The following is a 12,200-nucleotide window of genomic DNA, read 5'->3' as shown; positions in this document are numbered from 1 at the left end:
CCTAAATTCATCTCGGGTTGGGAATAATCAACCTCAATTATATGGAGATCCGTATAGTGCAAATCCGAAGCCTCAAAATTCATAGTGGATTTATTTGAGTTCGAACCCACCTCCAAGTCCAAACTCAATAGATTTAGATCCAGTGGATCCTATATGTTCATTTGGATAGTTCGAACCCAAGTCTATATTGGTTATTTCTCTTGGATCTGCATTGAGATCCTGATCAAGATACTTTATTCAAAACCTCATAATTTTTTCTTTTATTTAATTCAAAATCCCAAAAATTTTGCGGGTATTATACCTAACATGGCATGTGACACTCCCACATACCCACCCGAGATGCACTGTCTGCACGTCCAGCAGGTCACATATTTGCATGGGCACATGGCCCCCACGTCCTGCTGGGTTGGTGGACATCACTGTCTCCACAATCAAACACACCCTAAGTGATCCTTGTATCCCTGCTAAGGGAGGGGAGAGAGAAAGATAGAGGAATGTCCTTTTATATGACATGGCAGAAAGTTCAAAAGAGAACAGAGCATGATCTTTCTCGTTGGAAAGGTCTTACCCACCAATAGGTAAGGATTTTCACATGAAACACAGGGCCCACCAGAAAAAAAGGTGGTGTCCATCATGGTGGCACATGATTTGCTGCCTTTCTCACGTGAGCCGTTTGTTTCACGTCCCATGGGAAAGTGAGTATTTTCCTGCAGGGTCCACTGCTTTTCTTGTAAAACAAACGGGCCCTCAAAATGTTCAATTACCATTGCACTAGAAGTAGGCGAAATTGGGTTCATGTTTGTAAAACCTGTGATTTTGCAACTGTTTTTGTGATGCTGAATCACATTTTAGAACTTTCGCAAGGGCAATGCAAACATGGAAAAATGCAATTCGTATGTGATTCCCATGTGTGAATGCTAAAGCCTCTAAAACTTGTGAAAGTTTTACACAAGTTTAATGGTGTATAAAACTTTCACAAATATTAATGCTTAGCTGTGAATGTGTTAAATGACATGACATGTTACATTCTTAAGTGATTTTTCTTTTTTTTAAAGGCATGCTGGGCTTAGGCAGACCCCTACGTACCATTAATCTCTTAAGCCCAATGTGGCAGAGGGATTCGAACCTGGGCTTTCAGCTTGGCACAGAACCCGCTTACCATACCCCCTCGATGGTCTTACTTGAGATATTTTTAACAAGTCAAATTCACAACCTAAATGGTCTTTACTTGAGATTTTTTTAACAAGTCAAATTCACAACCTAAATGCAAACATGAGAAGGTTAATGCTTGAGAATGTGAATCACATCCTTCACTTTCATAGGAACACAACTTTTGCAGCTATAACCTGTGATAAAAAAATAAAAGAAAAACATTCCCAAAAATTCCAAAGTTTCCCTCATCTTTTTAAAATATGCAAACTTTATTTACCATTGTTTTTCTGTACTCAATGCATAGATGTACGAAAGAAGATCAGATGCAATGTGACTGCACACTTTTGGTGTACTGCTGAACCTGATCACCCATGATCTTCAGCTGGGCCCCATAGCTGACAGGCTGTATCCGAAAGATGGTAGATGCAGCAGTACAATAAAATTGTGCAATCACATTGCACCTGCTCCTCCCTCTAATTGCATTCAATAACAAAAAAAGAAATCACATTTTACTCCACTAAGTCGAGTCTCCCAGCTGGATCCGGTCTACACAACAACCCTATCAAGCCTACAAGCTATTGTTTAACAACGTAAAATATCTCATCAATTTAATATTTTTTTTATCAGTTTTTATAAAATAAAACATGGCAAAATAAATGTTTTAAAAATATAAAAATGTAAGGAAAAAGTATAAAAGCAATAACCAAAATTCCAAAACAATAAAAATAAAAAACTGGTTTATGTTTTAACTATGCTATGCTGTTATAAACATAAATATCATGATAAAATATGATGTTTATTTTTTAAAGGACTGTTTAAAAGAGAAGGTAAAATAACTCGTGTTTCTAACGTTTCCAAAATATCGCCGCTGTTTGTCCCACCGCTCCCACTTGGCATAGCTTCCCCCATGTTCTCATTAGAGGAGAACATTGAATAAAAAAGCCTATAATGCGCCTCTAAAATATCTCTCTCTCTCTCTCTCTCTCTCATGTTGGTGAGAGGGATATCTCTCTCTTCCACCATCCTTCTAATTGCAACCGGGAGAGAGAGAGAGAGTGCAGAACAGCTACATCCGAGGGACGACAGTGTTAACGCGTGTGCATGTCCTCGCTTTTAACGGTTGGCACTGAGCTTTACGCGATTAACCCGCGCTTTTACAGTTCTTCCTCCCCTCTACTTATCTCAGCCCACCCTCCTCCCTCCCTCTACTTATCTCAGCCCACCCTCCTCCCTCCCTCCTTGTAGTACATATAAATTTCTGTCGATCACTCGAACAAAAGCACCCACCATCACAAATCACCCCCTATCCATTTCTTCTTACTGTTACGATCATCGTAATCGTTTCATGGCCAACCCCCATCAGCACTTGCCGCAAGATAGCCCATCCGCTGCCAGTGGCGGACAACCACCGCCATCGCCCGGGAGGCACCCCGTGTACCGCGGAATCCGGTGTCGCAACGGAAAATGGGTGTCGGAAATTCGGGAGCCCGGCAAGATGGCACGCATTTGGCTTGGCACATTCCCGTCGCCGGAGATGGCTGCCGCCGCGTACGATGTCGCTGCCCTTGCACTCAGGCGTGAAGCTGCCGCGCTCAATTTCAAGGACCTAGCCGTACCGTTCCCGGTTCCCGCATCAACGTTTCCGGCCGACATCCGGGCGGCGGCTATGGAAGCTGCGTCGAGGTTCCGGCCACCGTGCAATGACGACTCATCCAGTTCTCGGCAAGTTCGGTCTCCCAGAGGTGATCCAGTTTCGGCGCCATCGATGAATACGGAGATGTCCAGTTCACAGTTGCCGGAAGGCAGCGAGCCGAAGGTGGAAACTGGAGAATTTATCGACGAGGAGGTGCTGTTTGACATGCCGAACCTGCTGGTGGACATGGCCGAAGGGATGCTACTCACTCCGCCGAGAATGGGCTCGTTCTTGCCGGAAAGCTCGCCAGAGAACTCCGACGATGAGACTCTATGGAGCTACTCGTGACTTCTTTTTCTCTCCCACCTTTTAAAGTGGGCCGAAAGAGAAAGGGAAGCCAATCATTCGACGTGAGAATATGGGCGTTGTGGAGATGAGATTGTGTGGATTTTTGCTTAGTTTGAGCGATGCAGTAGTAATGGTAGTAATAATGCAATGGAGATAAGGACGATGACGATAGCATCATGGGTAATTATGTAATGTGGGATTAGTGTTGAGCTATTTTCAGTATCAGTGTACAGTGTACACAATAATACAATAGGAATTTTACTTCAGGAAGTTATTATACTACAATTACCCCCTATCTTACGGGGTCATCTCGTTAGGTCAGGTCCCTGCAAAAATCATAGTTGTAGGTGTTTTATGCTTGATTTAAACCGATAGATGTGTTTATCATTACTTATTTATTAAGAAACAAATTTTTTTTCAAATTGATTTGAAGAAAAACTATGAATATTTTATTATAAATTTTTAGTAGCATATTCACAGTTAATTTTTTTCTTCTTTAAAATACACATTTTAGCATAGTTCTAATGGCGACCTAACGAAAAGGGGACGTGACAATTTATGTTCTTATATATATGTAGAGAGAGAGAGAGATTATTGAATTCTGGTTCTCTAGGTTAGCTTGTCTCAACATTCATGGAATCAAGAGTTTTTGTTTATTCATAGCAATCTTGAGGTTGTGTCTGATCTCTATCCGTTTCTCACTAACAATGAAAAAAATGGAAATTTATAAAAGATGCCAGCGCAACTGTGTCAAATCTGCAGGGCTTGTTTTGTTCAAACTAGGAAGTTTCCTTTTTTTCTCTGAGGTACCACCCTCATATTAGGCCCCCAAAAGAACAGAATACAAAACAAAACAAAGACACCAAATCGTAAGAGGAAAAGATCTAATTTGATAGTTCAGTTCTTCCTCTCTCTTTTCTAAGCTGTGGAAATATAGACTCTTTTGCTCTTATTGAAAGAAGATCTCTATGAACTTTGTAATCTTATCGAATGAAAACTAAACAATTTGACTTCCTAATATAATTATGGCGTTGAAAATAGCACTAGAACTTGATAAGTCATGAAATGTTCTTCCCCGCATTAATATTGGTGCTATCATTAATTATAGAATTACAATGGACTAAATAAAATTACTCTTTGAAATCTTCCATGTCGTAGCTTACCTAATGGCTAGCTATTTCAACGCGACTAGTTGTTTCTTTCTTTTTCTGTTTATTTTTTTCTGAAAGAAACACAACTAGATCATGGTTCCTTATAAAAACATTTAAGTTGTGAACTTTGTTTTTTTTTTCTTTTTAAAAAAACGTGAACTTGGAAAAATTGCAAGCTGGAGGAATGCAGTCGGCTATGAAATCCAAAAGGATTGCTTTAGGCTTTTTGTGACACTCGTGTGTTCTCGGCTACTTCTTTTCTTGTCTGCACCAAATGCTCCAGTCAGTCAAGATTGCGGCTTCTTCTTTCTTGACTACCACAAAAACCAAAAAAGCTGATAAAAAGAACTTAATCGTAATAATAAAAAGTGGTTCTTAGTCTAGGATGCACCAAGATTCAAAAGTTTCGGATCACCAATTTCACCTTTTGGCATTCTCTGTGGTATGCACCAACTCATCACCAAAAGGGTTGGTGAAACTGCCTCAGCAGTGCTCTTGACTCGAGCCTTTTGAGGTGCTAAAACTCAAAAGACTTAGTTTGCCCAAGACCATGTATATGTTGGTCTAGGATACACCAAGACTCAAAAAATTTGGATCACCAATTTCATCTTTTGGCATTCTTTGTGATGCACCAACTCATCACCGAAAAGGTTGGTGAAACTGCTTCAGCAGTGCTCTCGACTCGAGCCTTTTGAGGTGCTGAAGCTCAAATGACTTGGTTTGGCCAAAACCATGTATATGCACTGAGCAATTGTGCCAAAAAGCTCATATAACTTCAATATTTTTCTGCTTTTTACCATCTGTAATTTTTGTCATTGTTGTGCCAAAAAACTGCTGTGTTCATTCCTTTGAGGGTAGGATCAACTTCCATGCTCATAGATTTTATTTGAGATTAAAGTCCAGATTCACTCGTCTCCTAAGTCATCCCTATTCCATACACCTCCTTGGGATTTCGTTGTTTCGATCAAATCGGACTACATAGACGTGATCTGTACATTGTCCATTTAGTGATGATCAACACTTGAATAACCAAAGTGCTTTTTTTTGCAGGATTTTTTTGGCAATTCAAAAAACAACGGTTGAGAAAACACAGAAATTTGTGATATAAAAAATCATAATTTTTCATCAAAAAATACAATCCAAGCTGGGTAGATTCTTATTAAATCAACCATGTTGAATCCATATATAAGGTCAGATTTAATCAAAACAACTTGAATCAATAAGATTCAGAGGGGCATGAAGATCGGAGTGACATAGGGGATCAGTTGGACCAAATTGTAATAGGACAAAGTCCGGATCCACTCATCCCCTAAGTCATTCTTCTTTGGGATTTCATTGATGCAAGTAGTTTTGATCAAATCGGACTCCATGCCTGCTAACTTTATTAATCAAGTGGTTGGCGAGTAGCATTATTTCTTAAAAAAGAAAGGGATAACGCATAAGGTAGATAGACTCCTATATGTAGCCCGTTAAACCTTCATGCAAGCAAGGGCAATTTCTCTTTCTCTCCATAAATTGTTAAAATCTTTGAGATTATTTTTCCATTAAAGAAAAGGAACTTAAAATTTCAACCTTAATCGATAAACATCTTTTAATTTTAGAAATCATATACATATTCACGAATAGTGGTTTAGTTGAGAGCTTGCTATCTATGCATCATAAACCGCCACTATTTATTTGTTAATCATGCACGAAAAGCTTGCTCTTTCTGCTGTAAATGCTGCTTGACATGCACTAGTTAGTAATATAGGCATCAATCACAGAAGTCTTAAGGTTCAGCTCAGATGATAGTCTTCACTCTTAAGTGCTTTCAAGCACAATTATCTTATCATCCTTCATAGTATTCAACTTAGTTAAGTTACTCGTGCCTTTTAAGGGTTGCAAGTTAACTCTGTGCCTGAGGACTTGGTCTACTTCTGGACAGGGCATGCTCTTTCATTGGCCAGGCCATGGGAAAAACTCCCCCTTCACCGGCTGCACATAGGCAGGCCTCCAGTTGATAAAACCCTTGAGGTACACCGAGCTTTGACCTTGGGGCAAAAGATGCCCCCATAGGTGTCTTGAATGGGTAACGTCCCATCAACTTGGTGACATTTGCAACTCTCCCCTACCAGATGAGAGAGTTCTTGTGGGCAACAGGGGGATGCTCTTTCAGGCACAGATAGCAACAAGAATATATAACTACTAAGGTTGCCAAATGAAAAGCATAAATAATCCAGCTAAGAAGTTGACTCAGTCCATGCAAAGATGCATGAAATCTTAACTGCGGCTATGGCCAGGGGCTGTTGACCATCTTCTTTGCATTGAAAATGTTCTGTAACCAAGGTTAGTGAGTAATACGAATCATTCATTCACACCCCTACTTGCATTTAACAACGATTATAAAAATGGGCATCATTGTCATTTACCTAACTGTAGAAAGCTATACTTTTAATTTTCCTAAAAGTAGACATGAGATTGGGACAAAGGAAATAGCTCTGACAGATGGATTAGGTGAACAAGGCGGTCAAGAAATTCCACGAATTCTAAAAGAATGTCTCTGTTATATATCACTACAATTGGGACCCATTTTCTGAGTTGGTATCTGATAAGCATGGCTCAGAACGGAGGGCCACTTGAATTTGTGCAACAATAATACCACAAGGCCAAGGAGAGAATCCATGGTTCTAAAGAACCTACTCCTAGGCCCTTCTTTTCAAGTAGACTGCCACTAGATGAGACACCTTAGGCAAAAGTACTTCATTTGAGCCACCTTATCTCTGTTGTGTTCATTGCTGAACAGGTTTTAAGAGGATTAATTGTGCTTCACTTCAATGGGTTAAAGTGCCTTGGAGGTGCATCCATGAATCCAGAATTTCTTCCATTTTTTACCTTGACACAGAACCGGGTGACTTCATGGCCCACTTCCCTGCAAGATAAAACTCGGGGTTGAGAACACGATCACCCAGCCTTAGGTGCCTCAACTGTGATGAAGCAACAGCAGCCCCATGCGCCCCAGGAATTAAATCCTGGGCCTTCAGCTTGACACAGGACCCCACTGACAGCATTGGCAACCACCAGGGTTGGTGGATTTCTTTCATTTTGGATCTCTTTGGTGAGCTTGGATGGGCAAGCCGCCATGTTGGTTTCACACAAAACGGCTGCATGTTTATTTGAATATGCGTATGGCTGTCTCCTTTGCCTTCCCATGAGGCTAGAGGAGAACCCCTCTTGCCCTTGGCCCACGTCCAATGACAATTTTAAACCCACCTTTTAGGGTGGCCCATGTCGGCACGATAATGACTTCACTAGGAGGCTGTCCTTCAGCCCACAACCTGCAAGGCATTTTTGATAATATATTATATTATAACCTTACCAGTACAAGAGATTCCAAAGCCTATCCTTTTTAGCCTATCGCTAGCAAATAGGTGCTCTTGGGTTGTTTTTCGTAAATTTAACGCTGTAAATGTGTTCGGGCGGACAATTTGCTAAGAAATGATACTTAGATGATTAGATCATGTATATTTTAATAAAAAATATGATTTCTTAATCACCGAATATTTATGAAAATTGTAGATCATCAAATTTTAAATCTTATAAAAACCTACCTTTCTACTGGAACGAGAGGATCCAAGAATCTATCCTTATAAAATCAAGCAGGTAGATCACGTCTCTGTGGTCAAATTAAAAAAGATTGAAAAACCCTTAAAAAATCCAATAAATTGACGGTAGGGTAAAAAACCGGCAGGCAGCTCTCTCTCTCTCTCTCTCTCTCTCTCTCTCTCTCTCTCTCTCTATATATATATATATATATATATATATATATATATATATATATATATATATATATATGAGAAAATATTTGTTACTAACTAAGGTAGTGGGTGTTTGGCACTCAAAGTGGTTCGTTTAGCAGCAAGAAGTGCAGTGACATGGCATATACTGAAGCTCTATAGAGTGTGAGAATCGTCACCCGCGAATATTCACGACATGAACAAGCCATCATGAAGTTCTTGAGTTGGAGGTGGTGACCATAGGCCCGACTCCACCGCACACGCACATATGCTGCTTTTAGCTGATAACAAATAAAGTTTGACACATTCTCCCTCACTAAAACAAATTGACGTGAACTAATGAGCTAGAAATAGAAATCATATATGCAAGTTGTTTCAACTCAATCTAATTAACCACATAAATGTGTTCATGGTTTGTTTGCTAAGGATCAAACCTTAGATTGCACTTTTCTCGTGTAAAAATGTGATCTTTTGTGTTACGAAATTTTGGCACATTGTGGGCCATTGATTTTGAAACCTCTTTAAAAGGCTAATTTAATTGTCATAATCAGAGTCAAAACAAGTTTCCTACTAAACAAACCACATCAGTAACATTTGATCTACAAAAAGTTAAATTGCTTTTACAAACGATCAAGCCATTTCTACTCATATATATATATATATATATATATATATATATATATATATATATATATATATATATATATATATATATATATATATATTGTAAATAGGGAGCAGGTGTGAACTGTATATAGATAGGCGCTTGTAATGTGTCTTTTGCAAATTTGAGTTCATAGGATCATTTTTTCATAATTGAAACTTGGATCGTGTTTTTTATGAAAAAATGTTTTATGACTCTTGAATATTTATGAAAATTTTGAACGTTGATTTTTCAACCATATAAAAACTTATGCGTCAGAAACAGATGATCTAAGAGTCATTTTGCATAAAATTAATCAATGTATACTACATCTGCAATGGTCAAATTTCAAACAACAATTAAAAAAGCAACCAAAAATCTCTCTCACATGTAGTTCACACTTAATTTCATTGACACTTACACCCGGCCCACTTTATATGACTAGCGTACTGTGTGTGAATAATATTAGGTATCAGCTACATAGATAGGAGACTTGCAATTAGAGCTGCACAGAGCTTGGCATGTACAAACTCGATTAGCCCCTCAAAAAAAAAAATGATGTACATGCTTGGCTCGAGCTCGTCTCGAGCATGATTAAACCGGGCCAAACCTCAGTCAGTGTTCCACACTTCTGAATCCTGAGAACTATGAACCGAGCTGGCCCAGGCTTGGTCCATGGTTCAGTTCGGATTCAACCGAAGCACACACAGTCTTCCTCTTTCTCCCCTCAATCGGGAAGAACTAGAAAGATAGAGGAAGAGAAAATCTTTCCCTCAACCGGGAAGAATGAGAGAGAGGACCTCAGCCATGTACCTCTGTCGCCGTGCCTTTAGCATGAAAGCGAGAGAGTGAGAAGCTGAGCAAGAAAGAGGAAGCGAGAAAGGGAATGAGAGAGAGAAAGAGGAAGAGAGATCGAGAAGGGGGAAAGTGGGGAAGAGAGAGAGAGAGAAAGGAGATGAGAGAGAGCGAGAAAAGGGGAAGTGGGGTAGGGACGAGGCTCGAGAGAGAGGGATGGGTTATCCAGCTTATCGAGCTTGGTAGGCTGATCAAGGTTGTCTCGTTTGCTTAGCCGAGCCTCAAAGCTTAGTTCAAGCTCGGCTTATTTACGAGATGAGCCAAGCTTCACTGAGCCAAGCCCGAGCGGGCTTGGTTCTTTGTGCATCCTTACTTGCAATGTGTTTTTCACAAAATTGAACTTTTGCTGAGGTGTTCATTCTGTCTATTTCAAGGATTTATTTGTATCATAGCTCTCTCTATGATGAAGGGTGATTCCTCGTTTCACCCTTTGCTCATTTGTAACTTACTTTTCTGATACTAATTGATTTGCATTTCTTTAAAAAAAAAAGATTTCACAGGTACTCGGCATCCAAATTTGAATCATGTTCTTTTGACAAAAAAATAATCTTGATTTTCAGCCTTGAATATACAAGAAAATTTTGGGTTGTTGATTTTCAAACCTTATAACCTATCAGAATTGGACAACACAAGAATTGATTCCTCTAAAATCAAGTTATGTTTATTAAATTTGTATATCAGATTTCAAAAAAAAAAAAAAAACCTTATAACCTATCAGAAAGGACTTCTGAGAATCTCCCTTTGCATGTATTCTCAGCTATGCACTAGTTTGTGAGCGAGTCTCATGCCCTCCATAAGAAAGTGGGGCCTCTTTCTTAAGAGGAGTGAAACAAACATATCTACAAGAAATATGCGGTGGGCCTCAAGTAATAAAAGCAAAAAAGCATATTTCTTGTCAAAATGGTTTCACACCTTCCCCTGTGGTGAAGCACTTTCCCATTGTGCTTCCCTTTCCAAGGGAAAGTAGATACCCCGGTTTTTGTGTACCCTTATATAAGCAGGGTGTAAGTGTGAACTTCATATGAACGAGACATCTTGAACGTGTTTTCTATAAATCTGACCCAATAACATGGTACATTTACTAGAAATTGATATATCATTTTTTTTTAGTAAAAACTATGATTTTTTAACCTTGAATATTGATAAAAAATTTAAGCCCTTAAATTTCAAGAGTCTATTCCAATAAAATCAAGCAATGTAGATCACACGTGTGTGTGAAAAATATTGGCTACCCTTGAGTGTAGCATAGTCGCTAGTAGAAACTGCCTGCTCGGTCACATTTTCATCCCTTCATGTTGTATAAGCAGATTTTCCAAGGACTACAAAATTTTACTACTAAGAAAATCGTATGTTTGTGTCAGAACCACCCAATCCAAAGTGCATTACCTAATAAACGGAACATATTGAATGCTTCTGTAAGGCCAAAATGTCTAAATAAATATCACACCTATGAGATTCAACTAAACAGTCCCGTACTCTATAGGGTAGCCAATATTTTTCCTCTCTCTCTCTCTTCCCTACACCTCCATTGTTGGACAGGGGATGCTGGTGGCGGTCGGGAAATATAGCAGAGAGAGAGAGAGAGTGGATAGGCGGTCGGTCGGGAGCCGACGGAAGGGGGGGGGGGGTGGCAAGCCGGGAAAACGCGGCGGAGAAGAAACAAAAAAGAGAAGAAACAAAAAAGAGAAAGAAATGAGGGAAAATTAGGGATTTACGGGGAAATTAGTGACGGATTCGCGATGGCCAAATTTTGTCGCTACATCGTCGCTAATGGGTGACGACTTAGCGACGAAATAGTTCTGTTGTTGATTCATCGCTAAGTTACAATGAATATGGAGACAAAATAAAATCCATTGCTAATTCATCGCTACTTTGCGATGGATTATCGACGGAATACTTTTCATTGCTAAAATCACAAATAACTGATATTTTAGCAACGAATATCTTTCTCTCGCTAATCCATTGGGACTTTGAGACATATTTTTTTTGTCGCAAATGGTCATCGCTAATTAGGGTTTTTCTTGTAGTGTATAAGATTTCATACATTTGATTTCCTGGATGTTTATTCACATTACAGGTCATCAGATGCTATTCCTTATCTGACGTAAGTGATCAATGCTATGAAATTACGACTGATAATAGCTTGACATTTTCTTCTTCTTTTTTAGCATGTTGCACATGGTTAGTAGCCTAATCATGTTGGAGTTAGGGTAGATCCACTCCACTGACCCCGAACTGGGCTTTCCTAACCCAACGGTAGCAGTCCATCGTTGGGCAGGTACCAAGTGAGAGCCCTACGCATAGTGCAGAGCGCTCAGGGTCTATCTGACTGACCTGCATAACAAGACCCCTAATACCCAGTACTGGGCTTGGGGTTCAGTCATTCAACGACAGCAGTTTATTCCCGGCTAGCAGAGATTATCGGTGCCAGCGTGCAGGTTGAGCACGCTGGGCCTGTACCTAGTGTGGGCCAGGGACGCTGGCGCTGCCAGCGTGTTGCTGGAGCAGCAGGCTTGTTGTTGCTACTACCAGTGGGACGCCGGTATATGCTGGTTGTAGACCTGTGTGGGTCTATCGTAGCCAGTAGCGCCCCATACATGGGTTTGGGCAGTGGTCAACTTGACCCCACCCTTGTTCCGGTCACA

General features: G+C 39.9%; 1 pseudogene; it reads left to right on the top strand.

Moving 5' to 3' along the window:
• The first annotated feature begins 2,396 nt into the window (after positions 1 to 2,396).
• Positions 2,397 to 3,403, top strand: LOC149833005 (ethylene-responsive transcription factor ERF025 pseudogene; annotated as a pseudogene).
• Positions 3,404 to 12,200: the final 8,797 nt, after the last annotated feature.

Source organism: Nuphar pumila, chromosome 7, assembly GCF_984573655.1.
Source record: "Nuphar pumila chromosome 7, dmNupPumi1.hap1.1, whole genome shotgun sequence".
Taxonomy (NCBI): domain Eukaryota; kingdom Viridiplantae; phylum Streptophyta; class Magnoliopsida; order Nymphaeales; family Nymphaeaceae; genus Nuphar; species Nuphar pumila.
The sequence above is the reverse complement of the archived record's forward strand: the minus strand, read 5'-3'. Positions and strand labels throughout refer to the sequence as shown.